This window comes from Lepisosteus oculatus, unplaced genomic scaffold (genome assembly GCF_040954835.1).
Source record: "Lepisosteus oculatus isolate fLepOcu1 unplaced genomic scaffold, fLepOcu1.hap2 HAP2_SCAFFOLD_74, whole genome shotgun sequence".
NCBI classification, from domain to species: domain Eukaryota; kingdom Metazoa; phylum Chordata; class Actinopteri; order Semionotiformes; family Lepisosteidae; genus Lepisosteus; species Lepisosteus oculatus.
The window spans coordinates 186,260-213,822 of record NW_027168298.1 but is presented as its reverse complement, the minus strand read 5'-3'; the positions used below and the strand labels follow the sequence as shown (position 1 = coordinate 213,822).

The following is a 27,563-nucleotide window of genomic DNA, read 5'->3' as shown; positions in this document are numbered from 1 at the left end:
ATGTAGGCCACGTTAATATAGAATTATTACTTTGTCTGTCTCGTCTTTGTATATAGGTGAATGTCCCTGACAATTTCATGTTAGTTTTTAAGAACGACATTGGTGCTAATATATACATATATAGCATATAAGGAACACGTAAAAGTTTAGTCCATGTTGAAAAGATAAGAAAACCGCCACAACGTTTCATCTCGGAATAAATCTTTACTTGTTGTTTTGCAGCCTACCCATTCTGACCTAACTCCTCCCTTGAAATTCCCTAACAGATAAGGGTACGTAACGGCTCATGCGATGCTCAGTTGCAATTTGTCCCAAAACAAACAAGAACAGCAGCTGAGGGTTTGAGTTTGAACATGCACTGTATTAAAGCAGCTTTTATTTCCATTGATAAATGCTAGATATTCCTACAGAGATTCTCCAGGTAGTAAGCGATTCCTGTTTCTGTTTCTATTTCTGTTTCATATATATATACAGTATATATACAGTATTGTACTATTATTATATAATTGTTACACTGTGGCTGTGTTGTGTGTGTTAAGCTGCTGTTGCACTGCAATTTCCCTCACGGGATCAATAAAGTATCTATCTATAAGAAGACATTACCAACAACGACCACAAGATGGAGATATTGTCCAAATAGGCAAGAAGGGCAAAGCCGCGATAAGGTAAAATCATTTTTTGTAAGAGATTGCTGTCAGAATGCACATCCGTATCCCAAACAGAATCTCTAGTAAAATATGATCATTTGTGAAACAGGCAATTGAGTGTCTGCTACAATATGATTGCTACAGATGCAGCCATTCAAAATGCGCGGGCGTACGCTGTACGCAGTCTACCACAAGTTACCGGTAAATACCGCGAGTTACCGGTAAATACCGCTAGCAAAATAATAGTATCCGGAATTTCCGCAAGGTGGAGCTAATAAAGCTCAACTTCTCATGTTTGAGCTGTAGCCATCAAAGTCTTTAATGAAGATATTACTAATAGTATTAATAATAAATGAACTTGGACAAGCTGTAAACTCAAAGTATTGCCCTGGTCCACATTATTTTTTTCATTGCCCGTCTTTGTAAAAGTAACACCACAGCATTTCGCAATCACGCATTTTTTTCCAATCATGCAAAGTACAGTAATTTTTGAGAATCGATTCACCATGCCTTTCACATGCTCATAAAAGAGGTTGATTTAGGAACATAAACATATTACCGTATGCAAACTGTACTGTATACAGTTTGTATATGTATATGTATATGTATATTTAATGTCTTAACTGTGCCCGTTTAAGTATTGAATATTTATATGGAATTTTACCACTGAAGGGAAATCTTAGTGCCTGAGCATAAAAAGAATAGGAGCATACTGGAACACGTGTGAAGGCCATAAACGATATTAATTTTGGAACATAAACATACAGTATATGGCTGGTCTCGGTACTTTAAAGAAAACATACACGAAACATGGTTTCATTATGACCAGAATCGGTCTTGAGATATTTTTAACTTGATTTACAGTATTTGAGAGGTATGTCTTGACACCGATACTACGTAAATACTCCTCACGTATATGTTTCTAGGTTTATATTATGCATTTCATACGGTCAAATTGCTTTTGAGCAACTGATAAGAAGCGCGAAACGGTATGCCCAGGGCGTTTTAGTTTTCGTTTTGTTTTAATGCAGTGCAGTGGATTGATTAGAGATATCAAGTACATACAAGTCATTTTTTAAATGTTGTAGTTCGTCTTGTAAAAATGTTACGAGTACATCATCTGTCAACAATTACACAGGTTCTGTTTCCATATTGCGGTTTTTGGTTACGTAATATTATTTTCTAATTTCACGTTGTGAATATATGATTTGGGCAAACAGAGCCGCAAAGAAGTACATTATGGGTTGTTGTTGTTTTTTTGCAGTTTTATCTAAAATAAGCGATGCTTAAACCTTTGTCTGATTCTTGTGAAACTATCCACACGACAGTTACCTAGGAGTTGACTTCAGTGATGTCACTGATGGGATGTTTCTAAAAATCCATCCTCTGTAAAACATCTTCTCTAGTTGTTCTGCATATGTATTCGCTAATGAAGCTGTGTTTTTCGGAGCCTGGTTCTCTACATTTCTGTATGAACCAGCTTAGAGGGCTAAAGACAGCTTGTGTTTAAATTGAGTGTAAGGTAATTTATGCTTCTAAAGTCATGGTCAGCATTTATTATTGTACTGTGCTGTAAACTTCTTCTGTGCCTAATTACATTATTTTATAGTCGATAATGTTTCTGTAGTGCTTTTTCAGCCCTCAGCATGTGTCTGCGCTGGTGGTGCTGTGGGTTAGGTTCCTGACTCCTATGTCACATGGTCTGTGGTTGAATCTCATGGAACTATGACTTTAATTTTTAACAAACATTTCTTTGAAAAAATGAAACATTTCCCTTGGTCAGAGATTAAATAAAACCTCACTCGCATCAAAACAAATTTATATTTCTAAATATCACAACATGATCGAATTTACGTCTTTTTAATAACAATGAATAGTCACCTATGCGTTACAAAATAAACATTTATATTGATTTGAATTGCGTTTTGATTTAAATCGTAAACGCGTGTTTAAATATATGTGTTTAAAGGCGATATACTGTATAAAAGCGCTGATTCTTATGGAATGTGTTCGGCCGGGGATTCAAAAAAAATATTTTTTTTAATCGCGTATCTAAGGAAAATTGCAGTATAACTTTGTTCATGCACAAACAGTGGCATGTTACATTATAATTTGGGTGTCTCCTCTTGCCAGAAAGCTCTAAATTGCATTTTGAGTGCGGTTTTTGACTTTTTCTAAATTGCAACCCATAAATAAAGCTGATACAGTTTAGACTTACTGTATTCTAAACTGTATTACAACATCACATTGGACAATGCAACGTAAATTGCAAAAATGCACTTGGAATCTATCCTAGCCCTACTATGAAAATTATTTAAACTGCGACACTTATCATTCATCTTTAAATAAACTTTATTTTATATAGCGTTTTAAGCGAATAGGTAATTAGATTGCTCATAAACCTAATCGCTTTTTCTACATAAACACAGCGTGATTGCTCTCTGAAAATGTTTTTTTCTTTATATTTAGGCTCAGATTTCAACTATAGATCGTATTATTATGAACTTTCTTGGAAAAATGTCTTTTATGTAAACCATGTTTGCTATTAATTCATTTAGGGCTAAAATACGTTCATTGTCTTCCAATCGAGTCGAGTTGACATTGGAAGCTTGCCACGCCCGGACTGTTACACCAACGCATTAGCATGTTGAAGCGATTTCATTGAGGAGGCCATCTACTAGTTAACACTGTACTTCCTACTTTGAAAATACCTGTGAAATTGGTTTAATTCGTCACAGCCAGCACTCCGGCAGAGAGGGGGGTTGTACTCGTTAATGTCTGATGACATACAAGTGGAAAGATTACAGATTTTAATCGTCTTTTTTCTGAACCAGGGAAAATCTGATCATGTTTCTCTATAACAATAATAAAAAACTTTATTTTCAATTATTTTACATATCCCGCTTGCACATCGCATGACTTTAATAAATCTATTCTTTATTAATACTAAATAAATAATACTAAAAATACTTCAGCAAATAGGTCACTTGATTTTTGGAATAATTCCAAATAGCACAATGATCCACTGGCATCCCTGAAGTCTGTTTAGTGCATAATCTTCCAAATACAATCACTAAGCAATTATAAGAATTATACCATCCTACTTCTTTGTGATATCCTGTAAAAACTAAACCTATTTTTATAAGGCTTTTACTCAAAAGATTTCCAAACACACAAAGCATTTGTGAAGTACTATAGTATTTCTAAAGGTTACTGGTACAACATCAATCATTAAAGCTTACCAATAAAGTTTAGATTGCTGACTATGGACTAACTACATTAACTAACTGCAATGCAACACTATACATTTTACAAGAATATCTGGTTGAATTCTTGCATTTGTAGCCAATTTAATGCGAGAGAAATAAGCCAATTTAATTATTTCACAAAAAATAATGTGATATAAAATGGATGTTTTTAACTTTATTGTAGTGTTTTAGAAACTAATATGTCTTCAAAAATGGTTGTTTTTCACTCCTAGGAATGAAAGCTGTTGTTATATAATGTTTATTTTCAAATTTTGAAAAATCAAAGGATTCTAGCTTTCTCCCCTTTCAGGCATCGGACACAGAGAACCTCATGGTTTTCCTAAAAATCATTTTTTATGTTCCCTGGTGTTCCAAACTTAGTTTTAATCAATTTTAATTTGTTATTATGTTAAAAACAGGGTAATAAATTTCTAATTGGACTATAAATAATGTCATATTGTCTGCTATAAAACTGATGTTTTCAACTCTATTGTAGAGATTCTAGAATCAACTAATAGAGAATTGAAATAAAAAAGGGCATAAGAAAACATTACCAACAACGACCACAAGATGGAGATATTGTCTAGACATTACCAACAACGACCACAAGATGGAGATATTGTCCAAAGAGGCAAGAAGGGCAAAGCTGCGATAAGGTAAAATCATTTTTTGAAAGAGATTGCTGTCAGAATGCACAACTGAATCCCAAACAGAATCTCTAGTCAAATATGATCATTTGTGAAACAGGCAAATGAGTTTCTCAGGTGCCCATTGCTCATTTTCAGACACATTTATGCAATACTTTCACCATGCGTTGAGCAATAGGGATTAAAGATACCAGAGGTAAGGTTTAAAAGTGATTCTGAGGTGCAACACATCAGCGATACAGCTAGGCATCTGAAATGCGGGGTTTGAGAGCCCTTCAGGGAACACCGTACCCTAAAGGTACCAGAAGTCCACTAGTATAAGCATTAAGTCACTGTCACCCCTGTTACAATGTGATTGCTACATATCTTCATTTCTTTGGTTTTTAAGGAGTAAGAGTGCAGGGGGTCTAAATCTGCGATCCAGTGTGTTGAAGTATTTCACAACACTACCTGTAGCCCGTATGGAAATAAATACTAATTCTGATTATTGCCCTGGGCATGTACCAATAAATCACTGAGCATATATCACTGTGTTGAAGCTAGAGACCTGTATGTAATATTATGGTGCTAAAATGTCATTTTCACATATATTAATGTAATAAATGATTGCTTATGCTTAATAAACAAATCTAATTAAAATAAAAACTTAAGTTTTGTATTTGTCTTGTACCATAGAACATGATTTTCTTTGTATTTCAAGCCCACAAAGTGTCCAAATGATGCATAACATGATATAAGGAAGATTATCACATGAAAAATCGGTATTATCTTTCTCATGAAAATGCATTCCTTTCATTACCTTTTAATTTTTAAAATGAACTCAAGTTGTGTATAATGTAATAATTTAAGTAGAATAGATTCTAATAATATAATGATCCAGTGTGTTGCACTACTTCACTGCTTCACTGTTCTATGCCGTCTGGAAATAAATCCTCAGACTGCTTACTGCCCTGGGCTTGTACCAATAAATTACAGGAGCACATCTATATATCACTGCGTTGAAGCAGGAGACACACAATCACTGCAAACACATCCTAAATACAGTGTTCCAGCACCTTTGACCTCATCCAGAACGTATCATTTCTTGAAAGGGATTGCTGTCTGAATGCACATCTGAATCCCAAACAGAATCTCTAGTAATATACGATCATTTGTGAAACAGGCAAATGACTGTCTCAGGGGCCCATTCCTCATTCTCAAGACACATGTATGCAGTACGTACACCATGCATTGAGCAAAAGGGATCAAAGACACCACAGGTAAGGTTAGAATTCATTCTGACTATATTCTAAAATATTGGACTCATATTCTTATGATGGCAGACATGATGCTGCGTTTAAAACCGGGGTTAATGGACATTATATGACTGTCAATTCTGTTTTGTTTTGGAGACACTTGGCTGCCTATATGGTACAGTGCAGCGTGAAGGAAACATTTTCCAAAACTGTGTCAGCTCAAAAGTTGTAAGAGAACCTCTCCAGCTGCTTTAACTCTCTTCATTTTTGTCATTTAATTGTCTGTCGGCACTATGTGGCAGCGTTGCATGACAACCCATCTCACCACGGAAAGGAACCTAACAGCTTTGGTAAGAGAGGAGAAAAGGACCTGGCCAGTAAGGGGCTCGAACCCACGACTTTGACGTTATTAGCACCATGCTCTAACCAACTGAGCTAACCGGCCTCACGACAGTGGTCCTCTCTGTGCAGCGCCTTTTACTTCCATTGACAAATGATAGAGATTCGAAGAGAGATCCTTCAGACCAGCAAGCAAACCCACGGCTATTTCGGTTTTCTATCTAGGCAACGTTGGTGTCTGCAATAGCATACATGAAAGCGTGATGCAATTTCTGTGGCTACATTTGTTGCACGTCATGCACAGTAAGAGTGTTTCTAACACCAAATAAAAAGTCAACAATTAGCGATCACGCCTTCTCCTCAGTTAACCCACTGAAACCCTTGCTGTTAACAGTTCTTTACTGCGTGCTTTAAGAACACCTACATAATGTGTCAGTTCTTTCAGCTTTATTCATTAGGTTTTCAAAGGCATAAGTAGAGCACCAGAGGCGCGAACGTAAGATGTGTGGTTATCTGAAGAACTCATTTCCATGGCAGCAGGGCCAAGTGATTCAGCGTATTTATAGTACCAGGAATGGAGAAGCGGCACTTCGCCTTTGCCGGGGAGGCACAAGGATACGTGTGGCAGACGCCATAGTCGGCAGGATTCAAACCTGTGCAGGGAGTTCGCAACGGATTTCAAGTCCATCGCCTTAAACACACGGCCACGACTACAGCAAGCTCACCCCCGCCGCATTCCTCCTATAATCTAACACAGAGTGCGAGGTGGCTGCAGAAACTTTTTCAAAGTCGCTCTCCGTTAAAAAATAAATAAATACCTTTGACAAAATACGTGCCGGCAGACAGACATGCCTCAGAGGGTTTAAGGCTGGCTTCACGTTCAAATGATAAAGTCTCCCCGTCCGGATGTCAAAATGGAACTTTGGCAGACAGAAAAAACATCAACAAACCACAAATGTGGACAAGGATTTTACAAGCTGCACCACACTGCACTTTCCAAAGCATTTACATTCCTGTTAGACGCAGGAATTGCCTTTGATTTGCGCGCTTACGAACGCCATGGAAAACGAAACAAAACTAAAGCCCTCAGCTCCTGCACTTGATTATAATGCCGTTACGTGTCGAAGCAGGAATTTATGTCATCCTACCACTGCAATACGGGGAATAGAGGGAAATGAGCACACGCTACGTATGTCTCAATCACTCCCTAGAGTCGTAAGGCGCATTGAAGGGTGCACACCGATCATTAATCGTTGCGCCTCTGTGAAAGGAAAGCTCTTGAGCAGTCTTTGAAACAGCTCGGATGAAACACTTGATTGCTTCCATGTGCATCTGGAGCCCATTTCTTATTTTCACTTCACGCCGCCCAAAGCATTTCTAAAACAGGAGATTCGTGTTTGGGAATGCGCCCTGCCCTACGAATAAAACAGGTCTACGGGTCTGAAACCTGCTCCACGGAAAACAGTTCTGTTGCGCTTTTGATCAAAGGGAGATTCGCTGTTCTTACTTTTTGATGACATAACACCCAAAGGGGCTTCTTTGGAGCTGGATTCCAACCAGCATCCTAAAGTTTCTTGGCGGTATCCTTTACAGTCCTCTGTTCGGTCGACAAGGGACAGAAGGGGGCAGCTTTCCTCACACACACAGTGCAATGTACTGTAGTGTTCCCGTTCATTGAATTCGCAGTTCTGCATCAGACCTCTAACTCGTTTCCTTAGCTTGGATTTAAGCCATGAAGCAGGCTTCTAGTCTATAAACGTCTAGAGAAATCACAAACTATTTGAGAGGCCATCATCCCAGGGGAACTGACAAAGTCTATCCCTAAACACCTAGCGCAATCTCTCGAGAGACTGTCAAAAATCGCTTTCTCCGTTTGCGTTGCAAGTAAGTGAAAACGCGGTCTCAAACCAGAGCCACTTGGCAGCAGCGGCACGTAAATACTGTTACTGTCACTGCTCGATACTGACGTTAGCCTACTATACCATGTTCAGCCACCGCTAGGAAATGTACGGCTCTAGTACTGGAGCAAACAACAGGAGGGCCAAAGGCACACGGGCACACATGGAGAGTGACGAGAATGGGACTCGAACCCATGCGTGCAGAGTACAATGGATTAGCAGTCCATCGCCTTAACCACTCGGCCACCTCGTCTAGGAAACTGGGCTGTCCAGACATGGGTTGCAGCGCTCCAGATGATCTTTTTCTTTTTTTTCCCTCGTACTCGAGGGTCATTTTCCTGTTCCACATGCGATTTCAACATTTTCCTTGGGAGATGTCAAGCCAGCAAGCCACTGGTTCAGTGGCCATTGTGGAGTTCAGTGGCCCTGTTGTACACAGAATGCACATTGAGCTCCTTGGACATGAAAAGTTCCAGATAAAAGCCATTTGTCATCCTTTCTCTTGGTGTCGATGTTGCTATTGTATGTAAAGGTGGCAACTTGCTCAGCGAACAGGCGGAGCACACACCGAATGCAGATGTGTCTGAGTGGTGTGTCCAAGTGGCTGCAAAACGACAGCACTCCCAGGGCGCCGTGGCTTAGTTGGTTAAAGCGCCTGTCTAGTAAACAGGAGATCCTGGGTACGAATCCCAGCAGTGCCTTTTTTGTTCTGTGTTCTCGAACAGAACTGGTCATTATGGACAACCGCCTACAGCTAGACCTAATTAAATGCAAGTATTCATTTCCTGTCTTTAACACGACTTGTTTTTCTTAAAATGGATGCAACTTGCAAAACATGAAATACAAACCTTGCTAATCAGTGCTAGCGGCTGGCAAAAAAAAAAAGAAGTCAGCAATGTTTTTTTTCTTTAACCTTAACCCTGCTAATGGAGAAGAGTTAAACAACCGAGTCTATGCAGCTTAAACGGTGCGCACGTCGGGTTCTTAGCTGAAAGGGTGGTAAATCACGCTCACCCCAGTTCTTAATCTTTTAAAGAGGATACAAAATTGAACCTAGTCGCCACATCACATACATCCTGTTCAATGATAAAAAGGTAACATCTATCCTTGCTCCAGAGTAAATCTCACGTTGAGGGCATCTTTTTTTTCACTTTACCGTGAATCGGGCTCAGCTGCACAGAGGAGAGAGCAGAGCAATGAGGTCACGGGGACAGGGGAGTCACATGCTGGCGGTTTGAATACGCGGAAGATCACTGAGGGATCCACAGTATATGGACCCTCCGTGCGCCATCAGTCCGCACTCCGGACTCTGAATCCTGCCATCCGAGTTAAGATCTCGGCGGAACCTGAGGCGCAGTTCCTTCTTAAAACGTAATCTGGTGAGCATTTCTAGAATCGTACTTGTATAGATGCAGCCTTTAATGTGTTGCTAGGTTAAAATTGATGACTTCTTGTATTTCAGTAGGTAACTGCCCTCTTGATTTCAGATTCAATTTCTTTATTACAGGGGCGCTTTTATGAAGACAGAGTCATGTTCAGGTACTTTGCTTGATGGAGGAAGCTCATTTCGGACTCTGTGATCTGCTCACCTGGAAAGGTCTGCTGTACTACTAAAAGAGAGAAGTAGAGTCTGGAAGAAGGGACAATTTTATAATGCTTTGGAAGGTAGGTTTTTTTTTCTTTGAAATCGAAATGAATCAGAATATCAGTGCAAAAGACAAACTCTTGGTTTGGTTTAAAGAAATATGGTTTTAAAACAGACAAAATGTAGAAAACAGGTGTTTCTCACTTTTGGAAAAGAATGGACCGGGGGTAATAGTTTACTAGTTGCAGTGCTGAGCTCACCGGGTTGCAGTCCTGCAATGTCACACGACGGCCAGTGGCGCAATAGATAACGCGTTTGACTACGAATCAGGAGATTGTAAGTTTGACTCCTGCCTGGCTCGGGTCGTTTTTAAATGCATCGGGCTACTCCCCTAAGTAGTCTGTGCTACTTACTGCATTGTAATCGTACTCAGTAAGAGATTTCCTTCATGTAAATGAACTGCACCTGACAGCTTTAGGAAATCACCTGGGCTCAGTACGGTGCTAAGAGCTCAGCGTTGCTGTTGTTCTAATTAGCACGCACTGCATCGGCTATGAACCCGAACTTTTCAATTATTCCGATCATTAAGTCAACACGTAGTCCACATGAAAGGTAGAAATATTCCCTTGTCTGTCTCTTGTTTGTATAGAACTGAATGTCCCTGACAATGTACTGTTAGTTTTAATTGAAGAACGGCATTTGTGTTCAAATATACCAGACAAGTTTATGTAACTGCTCTTGCGACACTAAGTTGTAATTAGTCAAGAAATAAAGTCGAACAACAGCTGCGGGTTTAATTCTGAACGTATGAGATTGCAGCGCCTTTTACTTCCATTGACAAATGATAGAGATTCGAAGAGAGATCCTTCAGACCAGCAAGCAAACCCACGGCTATTTCGGTTTTCTATCTAGGCAACGTTGGTGTCTGCAATAGCATACATGAAAGCGTGATGCAATTTCTGTGGCTACATTTGTTCCACGTCATGCACAGTAAGAATGTTTCTAACACCAAATACAATGTCAACAATTAGCGATCACGCCTTCTCCTCAGTTAACCCACTGAAACCCTTGCTGTTAACAGTTCTTTAATGCGTGCTTTACGAGCACCTATATATTGTGTCGGTTCTTTCAGTTTTATTCATTAGGTTTTCAAAGGCATAAGTACAACACCAGAGGTGCGAACGCAAGATGTGTGGTTATCTGAAGAACTCATTTCCATGGCAGCGGGGCCAAGCGATTTAGCGTTTTTATAGTACCAGGAAAGGAGAAGCGGCACTTCGCCTTTGCCGCGCAGGCATAAGGAGACGTGCGGCAGACGCCATAGTCGGCAGGATTCAAACCTGCGCGGGGAGTCCCCAACGGATTTCGAGTCCATCGCCTTAACCACTCGGCCACGACTACAGCGAGTTCGCCATCGCCGCATTCCTCCTTTAATCTTACACGGAGTGCGACGTGGCTGCGGAAACCTTTTCAAAGTCGCTCTCCGTTAAAAAAAAATAAATACCTTTGACAAAATACGTGCCGGCAGACAGACACGCCTCAGAGGGTTTAAGGCTGGCTTCACGTTCAAATGATAAAGTCTCCCCGTCCGGATGTCAAAATGCAGTTTTGGCAGACAAAAAAAACAGCAACAAACCACAAATGTGGATAAGGATTTTACAAGCTGCACCACACTGCACTTTCAAAAGCATTTACATTCCTGTTAGACACAGGAATTGCCTTTGATTTGCGTGCTTACAAACGCCATGGAAAACGAAACAAAACTAAAGCCCTCAGCTCTTGCACTTGATTATAATGCCATTACGTGTCGAAGCAGGAATTTACGTCATCCTACCACTGCAACACGGGGAATAGAGGGAAATTAGCACACGCTACGAATCGTCTCAATCACTCCCTAGAGTCGTAAGGCGCATTGAAGGGTGCACCCCCATCATTAATCGTTGTGCCTCTGTGAAAGGAAAGCTCTTGAGCAGTCTTTGAAACAGCTCGGATGAAACACTTGATTGCTTCCATGTGCATCTGGAGTCCATTTCTTATTTTCACTTCACGCCGCCCAAAGCATTTCTAAAACAGGAGATTTGCATTTGGGAATGCGCCCTGCCCTACAAATAAAACAGGTCTACGGGTCTGAAACCTGCTCCACGGAAAACAGCTCTGTTGCGCATTTGATCAAAGGGAGAGTCGCTGTTCTTACTTTTTGATGACATAACACCCAAAGGGGCTTCTTTGGAGCTGTATTCCAACCAGCATCCTAAAGTTTCTTGGCGGTATCCTTTACAGTCCTCTGTTCGGTCGACAAGGACAGAAGGGGGCAGCTTTCCTCACACATACAGTGCAATGTACTGTACTGTTCCCGTTCATTGAATTCGCAGTTCTGCATCAGACCTCTAACTCGTTACATTAGCTTGGATTTAAGCCACGAAGCAGGCTTCTACTGTATAAACGTCTAGAGGAATCACAAACTATTTGAGAGGCCATCATCCCAGGGGGAACTGACAAAGTCTATCCCTAAACACCTAGTGCAGTCTCTCGAGAGACTGTCAAAAATCGCTTTCTCCGTTTGCGTTGCAAGTAAGTGAAAACGCGGTATCAACCCAGAGCCACTTGGCAGCACCGGCATGTAAATACTGTTACTGTCACTGCTCGATACCGACGTTAGGCTACTATACCATGTTCAGCCACCGCTAGAAAATGTACGGCTCTAGTACCGGAGCAAAGAACAGGAGGGCCAACACCGAACGGGCACAAGTGTCAGACAAGGAGAGCGACAAGGATGGGACTCGACCCCATGTGTACAGAGCACAATGGATTAGCAGTCCATCGCCTTAACCACTCGGCCACCTCGTCAACAAAACTGGGCTGTCCTCACATGGGTTGGCGCACTCCAGTTGATCTTTTTCTTTTTTTTCCCTCATACTCGAGGGTCATTTTCCTGTTCCACATGCGATTTCAACATTTTCCTTGGGAGATGTCAAGCCAGCAAGCCACTACTGTGGTTCAGTGGCCAGTGTGGAGTTCAGTGGCCCTGCTGTACACAGAAAGCACATTGAGCTCCTTGGACATCAAAAGTTCCAGATAAAAGCCATTTGTCATCCTTTCTCTTGGTGTCGATGTTGCTATTGTATGTAAAGGTGGCAACTTGCTCAGCGAGCAGGCGGAGCACACACCGAATGCAGATGTGTTTGAGTGTTGTGTCCAAGTGGCTGCAAAAAGACAGCACTCCCAGGGCGCCGTGGCTTAGTTGGTTAAAGCGCCTGTTTAGTAAACAAGAGATCCTGGGTCTGAATCCCAGTGGTGCCTTTTTTTGTTCTGTGTTCTCGAACAGAACTGGTCATTATGGACAACCGCATACGTCTAGACTTAATTAAATGCAAGTATTCATTTCCTGTCTTGAACGACTTGTTTTTCTTAAAATGGATGCAACTTGCAAAATATGAAATACAACCCTCGCTAATCAGCGCTCGCGGCTGGCAAAAAAAAAAGAAGTCAGCAATGTTTTTTTCTTTAACCTTAAGCCTGCTAATGGAGAAGAACCTAGTCGCCATATCACATACATCCGTTTCAACGATAAGAAGGTAACAACTATCCTCACTCCAGTGTAAATCTCACGTTGAGGGCATATTTTTTTCCACTTTACCATGAGTCGGGCACAGCTGCACAGAGGCGAGAGCAGAGCAATGAGGTCACGGGGACAGGGGAGTCACACGCTGGCGGTTTGAACACGCGGAAGATCACTGAGGGATCCACAGTATGTGGACCCTCCGTGCGCCATCATTCCACACTCCAGACTCTGAATCCTGCCATCCGAGTTAAGATCTCGGCGGAACCTGAGGCGCAGTTCTTTCTTAAAACGTAATCTGGTGAGCATTTCTAGAATCGTACTTGTATAGATGCAGCCTTTAATGTGTTGCTAGGTTAAAATTTATGACTTCTTGAACTTCAGTAGGCAACTGCCCTCTTGATTTCGGATTTAATTTCTTTATTACAGGGGCGCTTTTATGATGACAGAGTCATGTTCAGGTACTTTGCTTGATGGAGGAAGCTCATTTCGGACTCTGTGATCTGCTCACCTGGAAAGGTCTGCTGTACTACTACAAGAGAGAAGTAGAGTCTGGAGGAAGGGACAATTTTATGATGCTTTGGAAATCGAAATGAATCAGAATATCAGTGCAAAAGACAAACTCTTGGTTTGGTTTAAAGAGATATGATTTTAAAACAGACAAAATGTAGAAAACAGGTGTTTCTCACTTTTGGAAAAGAATGGACCGGGGGTAATATTTTACTAGTTGCAGTGCTAAGCTCTCTGGGTTACAGTCCTGCAATGTCACACCAGGGTCAGTGGTGCAATGGATAATGTGTCTGACTATGGATTAGGAGTTTGGAGGTTTGACTCCTGCCTGGTGCTGGTTGTTTTTAAACACATCAGCCTACTCCCTAAGTAGCCTGTGCTACTTACTGCATTGTAAGAGCGATTGTGAGCGGTTTTGTTTTCTCTCTTTGACCAGCCCAGCTGCGCCCCACCCGAAGGCAGGGTAGCACAAAAATTGTATGGAACTCATTCATGCTCCTCTCCATGGAAATCTTTAGTAAAAGGCAAAAGATTTGTACGAGATGAAGAGAAACCAGAGTGCGTGGCTGGACAGCTGCAGGAGCCCAGGCCGCCTTCAAGCCCTCTGCCCTGCCGGTCGTGGTTGGCAATGCACCTGGCCTTACAAACGAGCCAGTGGGGCCCGTTCAGCTCCGGGCTCATCGCCTGCGGCTCTCGGCTTACCTGGCAGGGGAGATACCTTGATCAGCCTGTAGTTGGTGTAGTTGGATTGTTTTCTTGTTTTCTGGAAGCAGTGTTTGTTTTGCAGTTTGAGATGGCAACCTTTGGATCCCGCAAGAATGCTGTACGTTTTGAGCTTTTGGATGACCTCTTCATGGATCGTATGCAGTTAGGCAGAAAAGTGTTACAGAAGGAACTTGGCTTTGAACCTCGGCACTTGGATTTCATCTTCGCTCTCCCAGGTCAGAAAGCATTTGAGGTTGTTTTTGCTACCTATTCTCTGTTTGAACAATGTGTGGATGTGTTTGAGGCAAAAAGAGGGAAAGTTCCTGCCCTTGAGAAGATCAACTTGCAGCCTCTGACACAGAGAGAGAGGAAAACGGTGCATGTTGTTATGTTCTCGGAAATGGCAAAGACGGAGGACATTCACACCTGGCTTAAGCAGTACTGCACAGTCCACCATGGAACTGAGGTTAGAGATGTTGACGGTATAAAAACAGGAGCAAGGAAATTCGAGGTTCGCTTGCTACCGGACAATGTAAATGGAGGCTTAAGGCACCTGCCCTCTACAATCCGGCTGGGCGCCTGCAATGGCTATGTTTTTTATGTGGGACAACCAAAGGTGCGTCGGCGCTGTGGTGCTGTGGGACACCTGGCATCGTCCTGCACTGTGAAATGCTGCAAGACCTGTGGCAAACAGGGACATTTAGCCTCTGACTGTTCAATGCTGCCAAAGTGCAATTTATGTGGCTCGGAAGGACACGTTTTTAAGAACTGCCCTCAAGCCTACGCCAATAAACTCAAAATGAGAAAGGATGAGGCAGTGCTTGTTTCAGCCAAACCGGCCCGAAAAGCCAAAGCAAACAACAAGTCAAACAAAGAACCCTTGTTGAACAAAGAGTCTCAGCCTCCAGCCAGGATCAGTCCTGCTGTGGCTCCGGGGCCGGTGGAAGAGAAATCCACTACGCTCCCACAACCGCAGACTGCACCAGACAAGCACGAGGGTTTGAAAACCCCAGAGAACAGCGAGGACCCCTCCCCCACTCCTGCTCCTCAGAACGAGGGCCATTGTGGGGCCCCCACCGGTGGAGCGGGTCCAGCGACGATACCCAGGATTCAGCGGAGCTGCTTTTCTCAGACTCTGCAAGTGCTACAGATGCCCTCCTCTCCTCCATCCAGTCCGTCACGGAGGATCTGCAATAGCTGGTGGGTGAGGGGGAAGAGGAGACTGGTGCATCGGCTGCACCCCTTTCCCCTCAGTGCTACCAGGAGCTGGACTTGAGGAAAAGGAAAAATGACTCTGTTTTCTCCCAGAGCGAGGAGGAAGGAGAGCATGGCGATGGGAACAGCTGGAACCCCTCCACCCCTCCCTCTACCCCCTTCCTTGAAATGGACTCCGTGAACGCTTTTACTGCTGCCACCCTGATGAAGGCTCATTCAGAGGATGGCTGGCAGGAAATTGGTAAGAAGAAAAAGAAAAAGAGAAGGTAACAGGTGAGACCGAAGAGAAATGTGTTTTGTAAAGACTGGTTCCACTTTCTTATGTAATATGGCTCTAAACATAATTTCTCTTAACACCAGAGGTATCAATGACAGAGTTAAATGCCAGTGTGTCTTTGATTACCTCCAGCAGAGAGAGGGAGATGTGTTGATGTTGCAGGAGTGTGCTTTAGCCTATCAAGAGAGGTATAAAAGCTTTGAAGATAGGTGGGATAAAGGGCCTTCTGTTTGGTCAGGGGACAATAACAACAGAGCCTCTGCCGTGGCCATTCTTTTCAAAGGATGGGCTTTCAAATTGAAAAGTATTCAGAGGGTCATAGATGGCAGGTTGCTGTGTGGATGTGGAATGGGGGACCGTTAACCTGCGGCTAATCAATGTGTATTGTCCTACTGACGTGGGAGGAAGGGTGGAGCTACTCAAGGCACTCTCTCCCCTATTGTTAAGTAGCACAGACGTGATAGTGGGAGGGGATTTTAATTGTATCTTAGAGCACACAGACAGGCAGTCTAGCTCTCTGATAAAATTGGATTCCAGCTCACTGGCCCTGCAAAACTTAGTTCAAGACTTTAAACTCTCAGACACATATAGATGTATATATCCCACAACAGCAGGATATAAATGGTCAGGGAGGAATAGCAGCTCCAGAATTGACTATTGCTTTGTCTCAGAGAGAGTGAAAGTTGTTGGGGTCACTCTTCAGCCTGTTTTCTTCTCAGATCATCAGGCTTTAGGGTGTAGAGTGGAACTCAAGGGCGGGACTGTCTTTGGCCCAGGCCTCTGGAAACTCAACACTAAGCTGCTAGAGAACGAGGGGGTAGTATCCTGCTACAAGGAGAAACTATCACAGTGGCTGTCCTTGCAGTGTCTGTACGGGTCAGTAGGAGAGTGGTGGGAGGAGGTGAAGATGAGGACAAAGGCCTTTTTCATGGCTGAGGGAAGGAAGGCTGCTGCCAGACGGAGAGGAGTGCTAGCCAGGAAACAGAGGCAGCTGCAGCGTCTCTACACGATGCTGCACAGTAGCTTCGCTGTGCTCGAGGATATCACCCTTTTAAAAAAGGACATCCGGAGCATAGCCGAAGAAAGTAGTCGAGGAGTGCTGTTAAGAAGCAGAGTGCAGTTCTTGGAAGAAAATGAGAAGTGTACTCGCTTCTTTTTCAGGAAAGTGGTAGGCTCCAAGTCTGTCATGGAAAGTGTAGTTGATGAGGAGGGACGAGAGAGAACAGAGCCGAGTGCTATCCTCTCCTGCACCAAGGCCTTCTACTCAAGACTGTACAGCTCTACAGAGGTAAAGGATGAAGAAATTCATTTTTTTACCTCAAAGCTAGAAAACGTTTTGAGTGAAGAAGATAGGGAAGTACTTGAGAGGGATTTGACAATAGAAGAGCTGAGACAGGCTATGGAGAGCTTACAGAAGAGGAAAACTCCGGGTGCTGACGGGCTCCCTAAAGAATTTTATTGCACCTTTTGGGATCTGCTTCAGGATCCGCTACTGCTCCTATTCGAGGGAAGCTATAAGACAGAATTGCTGCCTGACTCCTTAAGAGAAGGCACTATCTCTCTCTTGTTTAAGAAAGGAGCAAAGAATGACATAAAGAACTGGAGACCCCTCAGCCTGTTAGGCGTGGACACTAAGATCCTGTCCAAAGCCCTTTTCCTGCGCCTACAAAATGTAGTGGCCTCACTGGTAGGGAAAGAACAGACTTGTGGGATAGCAGGACGCCTGATGAGCGACAACCTGGCCTTGTTGAGGGATGTCTGTCTGTACTCAGAGGATCGCTCCCTCCCTCTGTGCATTTTAGGTGTAGACCTAGAAAAGGCCTTTGACCGCCTAAACCGGCAGTACTTAACATTGGTACTTGAGCACATGAATTTTTGCCCCATCATGAGAAAGTGGATTAACCTGCTGTACACAGGTAGCAACAGCAGAGTAATGGTTAATGGCAATAGATCACACCCCTTTGAAGTCTGTTCAGAGGTGAGGCAGGCCTGCCCATTATCCCCCTTGTTATTCGTTTTGGCTATGGAGCCCTTAGCCTGTGCCTTGCGCCAGGATCAGGCCATTAATGGGATACCAGTGCCTGGAAGTGGGGGAGGAGAGGTAAAGACATCTCTATACATGGATGACCCTGCTCCTCTCTGACAATGCCTCAATTAGCAGAGCTCTGCAGTGCTGTGATCGTTTCTCTTTGGCTTCATCCGCAAAAATTAACAAATCTAAGAGTGAGATTTTTTATCAGAACTGGAGGGAGCCAAAAGAAGGACATGATCTCAGGCTGCAAGAGAAGAGAATTAATTTACAGGTGCCATTCCCCGGCATTGTGGCCATTGTCGGTGCTCACACGCGATAAGATAAGGCGGAGGAGAGTGGGGCATGCCCAGCGGCAGACATTCAAGGAGGGGGCAGTGCGAGGTGAGGTGAGGTGAGGTGCGACACCCCGGAGCCCCGACGCAGCTAATGCGGAGCACTTGTTGGACTGGCATCGAAAGGACGTGTGCGCACGGAGCAAGCCTTCCCTGCGGCGGAGCGCGGGAACTTTCTCCCCCCCTCCCGCTGCAGGAGTTGTGTGCGCTGCAGCGGTGCCGAGAGAAAAGCACAGAAGGCAGCAGGCTCTGGAGAGCAGGTAAGAGATGGAGCCTTGTGGGCAGGCGAGCAGGCCCGTTTTTTGGAAATTGCTGAAAAGGTTTGTTCGGTGTGTGGCAGGCGCACGTCGCGAGCTTGCGTGGCGATCTGCCGGTCTGGAGTTATGCAAATGAGGCCGAATTGCATCCCGGGACATGCTGCGAATGCGCAACGGTGACTGCAGATGTGTAGGAAACGGTGCGCTCGTTTTCTTGTTTTGCCCACACTTTTGATTGTTAGTGTGGCGTGTGAGTGTGCGAAAGAGTGGGCCCAGCAGGAGGCGGTGGCGTGCAGGAGGTGGCCTAGGCTGCGCAATTTGTGCTGTGGGTGCGGGCCTCTTGCAACTTGGTTTATTTGGTTTATTTATGGTTCGCATAAATAAAACCGGAAAAGAGGAATTTATTCTGCTTCCTGTGCGTGCAGTAGTTACAAAGTTGAACGTCTTTACACGATCTGCTGCAGTTTTCAGTGGGCGGGCTTTGTCAGATGGCTTGGAAAAACGCACTGTGTTTCGGCTCGGGAAACATCATGAGCAGTGTCCTGCATGTTTTCTGTGTATAGCTGTCTTTTAACGCATACAGAATTCATTCGAAATCATTGATTTCTCCAATTAACAAGGGTCCCTTTTTGAACCTGCCAGAAGCATTCTTTCAATGTAACAGATTTACTCCGGGGAAAGGCAGCATGACATTGAGAGTAGCTCAAGCTTTCAGCACCCGTATCGGACTGCGTGTATGCAGACACCGCTCAGAATCCCCTGTAAGATTCTCCTTCAATTCTGTTTTGCATTCCGTTTTTCAAAAGGCTGCGCTTTGCTAGTCACAATCCAAGGCTCATGACAGCATTTGAAACCAATCGCCAGTGCGTTGGCCGGGAATCGAACCCGGGTTAACTGCTTGGAAGGCAGGTATGCTCACCACTATACCACCAACGCACGCCCACAGGTGCCCTGCAGGACACCACCAGAGAATGCTCACGATTTCGGAAGCTGTCTCCGGGACGTGCTGATTCCACACATCCTGAATAAATCATGATATTGTTAGTTGCTGTAGCTAGACGTTCAAATGAGTTTCATGGCCAGATGGACTGTTTCCTCCAGCGGTATAGTATTGCAGTGAGACAGCACGATGCCTGCAAGACTGTCACGCTAAACGCCACAGATTGTGTTTGTGTTGGACAGTTGGACCCTACAGTTGGACCCTCGTCGACAACCTGAATAGCTTATTCAGAAGCAGTGCTGGACCGGGAACGAACCAGCTTCTTCCCAGGCACAAGAGTGACTTGTGAGGACTCGCGGTCACACTCTGTGCATAGAGACTTTCTACCAGCCAGCCGGACTGCTGGTAGATCCCCTCGGAGCAACGACTGCCCTGCGCGCCGCAGTCAGATTCCTCCGCCCGTCCTACTCCGAGCTGCACCTTGACTGGTTGGCCGGTAGCCAGAGGACGCCGGGACAACGCCCATTGGACAACCGCTGGAACAGAGGCTGCAACAGAGCCTGTCAGCTGGTTTGGTGTTCGTGCCGGGAAATTCCAAATCCATACACAGTGGATAAGTAAACCCCATGTTCTACATTGCGTCTCGAGAATTTAATTGTACCTCAACACAAGTTGTTATCAATTTAATTCATGAGTAATGTATTTACTTCCGAGTTTAGAGTAACAGTGGGTAATAACACTGATTAGCGATTTGGTAACCGAACGATATATATTGACATATATTCTCTGTTGTGTATCTCTTTGTGTTTGCATCTCTTCGGGATTATATACCTTGTATATTGATAACCCTCACAGTAAGGTCTGCCACTCGTATCCAGGCAGACTAGTATATGTTTGGTGCACAATTTATATTAATAAATGTATCTAGTCTATTGAACCCCTGTGTGTGCGTTGTTAGTTGTTCTGACGATTGATTTTCTAAAAGCCCCAACGAACAACCTTGTGATTACTGCTACAATTAATAATTGTCTCAGTAAACCCATCAAACCATTACATTTAATGGCGTCCCTGGGTGGGCGAGTTTAGAATGAAATGAGAATCAGTCGCACAGAATAACTGAAGTTCAGCACAGCACCGCGGCTTCTATACGCGAATACCGGGTGTGCTGATAACTGCGTAAAGAAATCCCCCTGTTTTCTAGCGTTTAGTGTAACGTGTGCTGATTGGAAATCCATCTGCTCGGGTGTCTAGATTCCATACTGTATTTTGGAAAAAGAAAAAAAAAAGTAATACTCTTAAAGTTTCTCTGACGTAATGACAATGGCTGCTAAAATGTCTGAAGTGGAGTCGCTTATAAGTACTATTTCTAGCGACGACAATCCTGGTTACTGGAGTGGTATCGAAAAGTTGAACTTTGATGATATTGAGAAGCTGCAAGTAGATTTAGTAGCTAAGGTAGCGAACCAGCTTAACACAGGAGTGTCTGTGAACGCAGTTCTGGTCCTATCGAGTTTCACCTTAAATCTAGCTAAACAGCTGGAACTGTCTTTGTCCGAGCTGACAAAGTTTCAAAAGCTTCAGGGAACGCTAGAAAGATATAAGGTGGAGCGAGTCGAGTTGTTGGATATAATCAGAGAAAAGAGAGTGAAAAATGAGGAAAGTGAAGACTGACTCAGGGAAGTTTTAGGTAAATTAGATGACTTGTCTGCTAGAGAAACTGCGGCTGAGGTAGCTAGGAGAGACCTGGAAGGGAGCTCGAAAGAAAAAGAAAAAGAAATTGAGAGTTTAAATGAGCTCAGCCAGGAAAGGCAAAAGGAGTCAGATGCTGCCGTACTGGAAGCAAAATAGACTAGATCCCACTTGCATGCCAGCCCACCTAGCAGCCCGGAGCGCTCACCCAGCGCGCCGGGAGGAGGTTTCTCCCGGCCAGGGTCTGTGGTCGGATCGGCATGGGGGAGATCGCCGAGTCCTGCGCGAAACGCAAGGGCGAGTCAGTTCAGGCATAGACCCCCTGCTCCTGATCACGGCCGTCTCCCTGCCCGCGGAGAAACCGTAAAAATTAACCTCCACTCCCTGAGGCAGTTAGCCAAAGATGTAGAAAGGTTTGACCCGTCAGTGTCAGGGAATAATGTGGAGACCTACATCGATGAGCTGAGATATACTTTGCAGTTTATGCCCGAAGCGTCCGAACAGGAAAAGGCTATGTAAGTAAGGAAAACTACCAGCCGAGCGATCCACGAGTGGATGTCTAGACAAGGACCGGAAGTCTGTAATAGCTTTGAGGAGCTGTGTCAGGCAATGATCGGAGAATTTTCGGCTTTTATCGATCCCATAGCTGCCGTGGCTGCTGTGCACCATATTAAGCACGAAAAAGCTGAAGCCCCTCGCGACTATTATCAGAGGCTTAGGCGCACTTATTTTGCAGGGCGGAATGAAGAGGGTTGCGAAGAGAACGTGAATTTCAAAGGTTTATTCATTGCTAATCTGCATCCCTCAGTCAGGAAAATGATTGTGATGCACACACAGCGATGAAAATGGCTGACATTAGAAGGTTGGCTCAAAAAGCCTGGGGAGCTGAAGTCTCTGCTTCCTCAGAGCGAAAACCTGCTAAAACGGCCGTGTTCGCCACTAAAGCCAGCAGGGTTGACGACTCGCCTCAGCTCGAGGCAGCTGAGGTTCCTGAGCTCGCTAAGCCCCGGCACAAAATAGGCAGGCAGGACCGCACTAAGCGTCAGAGCCGCCGTGAGCGCTACGGGGAAGGCAAGGGCTCAGGCAGAGTCTATCATAAGACTGGACGCAGGGAGTCGACTGCAGCCCGCCTGGCCAGGCTTGAACAAGCCCTGCCTGAGAGATCAGGACAGGGTAAACCTTCCGCACCGAATGCCAGAAGTGTGAATGAGCTTAGGGGGACCACGCCCCTTCTCACTGGAGGAGGCGGGGATCCGTCCCAAGCCCCTCCCTCAGTCTATCTGATTGGGTGGGAGGGTTCCTGCCTGGAAGAAGGCTGTGACTCTGAGTTGGGCGCTGACCCCGCCCCTGAAGTCAAAGAAAAGGCAGGCTTCCAACAATTCTTAGGGAATCTCAGCCAGAAAGGCAAAGCAAGGCGTATTTATATCAAGGTTTTTCTTGAAAACGTCTTAGATAGAGAAGCACTGATTGACACTGGGGCTGAAATTAGTTTGATGTCAGCCGATCTACTCAGCGAGCTCAAACGAGTAGAGAAAGGAAAAGGCATCAGACTTAAGGTAGAACCGTGTAAGATAGATATTTCCAGCTATACCCAGGATCATGCCAGGATCACACACCGAGTGTGGGTGGCACTTAGGTTCGGGCCAATGAACATGGTGCATCCTGTTTACATCTCTAGGTTAAAAAGAGAGCCACTACTCATTGGCCAAGACCTGCTTGACAGGCTGGAGCCTCTGGTGGACTGCCAGCGTGGAAAATTGTGGGCTCAGGTCAAAAACCCTAAGCCTGTTGCACAGCAAAAAGGGGGATTCAGTGGTTATACTGTGATCACACAGTGCCCACTGAACACTATAGCTGAGTTGGAGGTTCCTCCTGGTTCCTCTGGACGAGAATAAATGTCTCTTCTTGCTTTCCAAAACTACAGGGAAGTCCTGCCCAGGCCAGCACTCCCACGGTCTCCCAACTACAGGAGCAGTGCTCCGAGCAGCTGCTTGACCCGCCAGGTAAAGCACACCCCCTTTTCATCCCTGAAGAAGAGTGGATCTCCCTGTCCGGTAATGAATGGGAGTCCTTTCTGTGCACCCTGGTACCTCAGGGGGTCCAGGACTACCACCCCATGGTGGTGGGAGGGGGTCCAGGTGGCAGAAGTGCAGGTTGATGATGTAATTCTTAGCCTCAGCTCTGAGAAGTCCATAATCAGTGAAGGTCTGTTCGAGGACCTGTCGCGAAGCTGTCAGGTGACCCTGGTGACGCAGTCACAGGTTCTGTGGTGGGCACCCCCACCTCATAGGTCCATTTGGAGCAAAGGAAGCTGTGTAGCTTCCATCTCCATCGGAAAAAGGAAGTTTGCTCACTACTTCCAGGTAGCACCTCAGCTGACCCATTCGGTCTGCATTGGTGCAGACCTATTGGTTCGACTGGGCGCCCAGCTGGACACAGTAAACAGTGTGCTGTGGAAACGGGTGGACCCAGATGCCCACTCTCTAAGCGGTGACCCCGAGAACATTCGGTCAGGTCAGACGATTCCTCAGGCCTGCCAGGTAGTAAACGAATCGGACCTGATCGTTCCTGCGTCAACAGCAGGGTTTCCGGTACGCCTTGTCCTAAAGAAGGGACAGAGAATGGACGCTGAGATGGTTTTCTTCCAACCATCAGCTCAGTTTATCAGACTGAACCTAGCAGTCTGTTGTACCCCCAAACTGGAACGGAATGGCCGAGCCACCTGCCTGTTGGTGCAGAACATAGCAAAACAAGATGTCAAAATCCCTGCTCGCACTGACATGGGACTGGAATTGACAATAGTTTCTATGATTTCGAACTGGCCATCCCAGTACTGGGGCAGCTCCCTGGTCCCTTGGCTTCATAAAAGCGCCACTGTAATAAAGAAATTAAATCCAAAATCAAGAGGGCAGTTGCCTACTGAAATACAAGAAGTCATCAATTTTAACCTAGCAACACATTAAAGGCTGCATCTATACAAGTACGATTCTAGAAATGCTCACCAGATTACGTTTTAAGAAGGAACTGCGCTTCAGGTTCTGCCGAGATCTTAACTCGGATGGCAGGTTTCAGAGTCCGGAGTGCGGACTGATTGCGCACGGAGGGTCCATATACTGTGGATCCCTCAGTGATCTTCCGCGTGTTCAAACAGCCAGCGTGTGACTCCCCTGTCCCCGTGACCTCATTGCTCTGCTCTCTCCTCTGTGCAGCCGAGCCCGATTCACGGTAAAGTGAAAAAAAATATGCCCTCAACGTGAGATTTACTCTGGAGCGAGGATAGATGTTACCTTTTTATCATTGAACAGGATGTATGTGATGTGGCGACTAGGTTCAATTTTGTATCCTCTTTAAAAGATTAAGGACTGGGGTGAGCGTGATTTACCACCCTTTCAGCTAAGAACCCGACATGCGCACCGTTTAAGCTGCATAGACTCGGTCGTTTAACTCTTCTCCATTAGCAGGGTTAAGGTTAAAGAAAAAAAACATTGCTGACTTCTTTTTTTTTGCCAGCTGCTAGCGCTGATTAGCAAGGTTTGTATTTCATGTTTTGCAAGTTGCATCCATTTTAAGAAAAACAAGTCGTGTTAAAGACAGGAAATGAATACTTGCATTTAATTAAGTCTAGCCGTAGGCGGTTATCCACTGGGATTCAGACCCAGGGCCTCCTGTTTACTAGACAGGCGCTTTAACCAACTAAGCCACAGCGCCCCGGGAGTGCTGTCCTTTTGCAGCCACTTGGACACACCACTCAGACACATCTGCATTCGGTGTGTGCTCCGCCTGCTCGCTGAGCAAGTTGCCACCTTTACATACAATAGCAACATCGACACCAAGAGAAAGGATGACAAATGGCTTTTATCTGGAACTTTTCATGTCCAAGGAGCTCAATGTGCTTTCTGTGTACAACAGGGCCACTGAACTCCACGCTGGCCACTGAACCACAGCAGTGGCTTGCTGGCTTGACATCTCCCAAGGAAAATGTTGAAATCGCATGTGGAACAGGAAAATGACCCTCGAGTACGAGGGAAAAAAAAGAAAAAGATCATCTGGAGCGCGCCAACCCAGTTGGGACAGCCCAGTTTTGTTAACGAGGTGGCCGAGTGGTTAAGGCGATGGATTGCTAATCCATTGTGCTTTGCACGCATGGGTTCAAATCCCATCCTCGTTGGTTTCCATGTCTGTTTCCATTCTGTTTTTGATCCCTATTGCTCAATGCACAGTGAAAGCATTGCATACATGTGTCTGACAATGAGAAATGGGCCCCTGAGACAGTCATTTGCCTGTTTCACAAATGATCGTATTTTACTAGAGATTCTGTTTGGGATTCAGATGTGCATTCGGACAGCAATCCCTTTCAAGAAATGATACGTTCTGGATGAGGTCAAAGGTGCATCATTTGGACACTTTGTGGGCTTGAAATACAAAGAAAATCATGTTCTATGGTACAAGATAAATACAAAACTTAAGCTTTTATTATAATTAGATTTGTTTATAAAGCATAAGCAATCATTTATTACATTAATATATGTAAAAATAACATTTTAGCATCATACGTTTAGTATATTTAGTCCCTAATGCTGAAAGAAATGATCATAGAACATGACTTCTAACCTTACCTGCGGTGTTTTTGATCCCTATTGCTCAATGCACAGTGAAAGCATTGCATACATGTGTCTGACAATGAGAAATGGGCCCCTGAGACAGTCATTTGCCTGTTTCACAAATGATCGTATTTTACTAGAGATTCTGTTTGGGATTCAGATGTGCATTCGGACAGCAATCCCTTTCAAGAAATGATACGTTCTGGATGAGGTCAAAGGTGCTGGAACACTGTATTTAGGATGTGTTTGCAGTTATTCTGTGTTTCTAGCTTCAACCCAGTGATATATATATATATATGCTCACTGCTTTTTTGGTACATGCCCAGGGCAATAATCATTATGAGGATTTATTTCCATATGTGCTAGAGGTAGTGTTGTGAAATTCTTCAACACACTGGATCGCAGGTTTAAACCTGCACTCTTACTCCTTAAATACCAACAAATGCAGATATGTAGCAATCATATTGTAGCTGACACTCATTTGCCTGTTTCACAAATGATCATATTTTACTAGAGATTCTGTTTGGGATACGGATGTGCATTCTGACAACAATCTCTTTCAAAAAATGATTTTACCTTATCGCAGCTTTGCCCCTCTTGCCTCTTTGGAAAATATCTCCATCTTGTGGTCGTTGTTGGTAATGTCTAGACAATATCTCCATCTTGTGGTCGTTGTTGGTAATGTCTAGACAATATCTCCATCATGTGGTCGTTGTTGGTAATGTCTTCTTATGCCCTTTTTTTATTTCAATTCTTTATTAGTTGATTCTAGAATCTCTACAATAGAGCTGAAAATATCAGTTTTGTAGCAGACAATATGACATTAGTTATAGTCCAATTAAGACTTTATTACCCTGTTTGTAACATAACAAATTAAAATTGATTAAAACTAAGTTTGGAACACCAGGGAACATAAAAAATGATTTTTAGGAAAACCATGAGGTTCTCTGTGTCCGATGCCTGCAAGGGGAGAAAGCTAGAATCCTTTGCTTTTTCAAAATTTGAAAATAAACATCATATAACAACAGCTTTCATTCCTAGGAGTGAAAAATAACCATTTTTGAAGACATATTAGTTTCTAAAACACTACAATAAAGTTAAAAACATCCGTTTTATATTACTTTTAGTATTTTTAGTGAAATTAGTCATTTATTGCACTATTTTTAATATAATCTCTAATTAAAAGTGAATAGAATTAAGTTTGGAGCAACAAGGAACACAAAAAAAAAAAGATTTTAAGGAAAAAAATGATGTCTTCTGTGCCAGGTGCCTGCAAGGGGAGAAAGCTAGAATCCTACCCAGGCTCCTGGAGCTCTGTCCTGGCTAAAGGAGGGTGAATCCATCCCCTTCAAAGCTCCATGAAAAAATGATCATTTAAAATTTGAAAAAAAAAACATCATATAACAACAGTTTTCATTCATAGGAGTGAAAAACAACCATTTTTGACGACATATTAGTTTCTAAAACACTACAATAAAGTTGAAAACATCCGTTTTATATTACATTAATTTTTGTGAAATTAGTCATTTATTGCACTATTTTTAATAAAATCTCTAATTAAAAGTGATTAAAATTAAGTTTGGAACAACAAGGAACACAAAAAAAAAGATTTTAAGGAAAAAAATATTGTCTTCTGTGCCAGGTGCCTGCAAGGGGAGAAAGCTAGAATCCTACGCAGGCTCCTGGAGCTCTGTCCTGGCTAAAGGAGGGTGAATCCATCCCATTCAAAGCTCCATGAAAAAATGATATTTTTAAATTTGAAAAAAAAAAAACATTATAGAACAACATCTCTTGGTCCACAGAGTGCAAAAATCCAACTTTGAAGAAAATCCATTGACTGATCCCCG

General features: G+C 43.9%; 6 non-coding genes across 6 annotated transcripts; 2 read left to right on the top strand and 4 right to left on the bottom strand.

Moving 5' to 3' along the window:
* Positions 1 to 8,185: 8,185 nt before the first annotated feature.
* On the bottom strand, positions 8,186 to 8,267 carry trnas-gcu (transfer RNA serine (anticodon GCU)). Its single transcript has one exon. It is a non-coding gene; the product is annotated as a tRNA-Ser (tRNA).
* Positions 8,268 to 8,641: 374 nt separating this feature from the next.
* trnat-agu (transfer RNA threonine (anticodon AGU)) lies at positions 8,642 to 8,715 on the top strand. The gene has a single exon. It is a non-coding gene; the product is annotated as a tRNA-Thr (tRNA).
* Positions 8,716 to 10,918: 2,203 nt separating this feature from the next.
* trnas-cga (transfer RNA serine (anticodon CGA)) lies at positions 10,919 to 11,000 on the bottom strand. Its single transcript has one exon. It is a non-coding gene; the product is annotated as a tRNA-Ser (tRNA).
* A 3,113-nt stretch (positions 11,001 to 14,113) lies between these two features.
* Positions 14,114 to 14,230, bottom strand: LOC138234147 (U5 spliceosomal RNA). The gene has a single exon (XR_011187843.1). It is a non-coding gene; the product is annotated as a U5 spliceosomal RNA (small nuclear RNA).
* Positions 14,231 to 19,350: 5,120 nt separating this feature from the next.
* Positions 19,351 to 19,422, bottom strand: trnag-ucc (transfer RNA glycine (anticodon UCC)). The gene has a single exon. It is a non-coding gene; the product is annotated as a tRNA-Gly (tRNA).
* A 5,779-nt stretch (positions 19,423 to 25,201) lies between these two features.
* trnas-gcu (transfer RNA serine (anticodon GCU)) lies at positions 25,202 to 25,283 on the top strand. The gene has a single exon. It is a non-coding gene; the product is annotated as a tRNA-Ser (tRNA).
* The last annotated feature ends 2,280 nt before the right edge of the window (positions 25,284 to 27,563 follow it).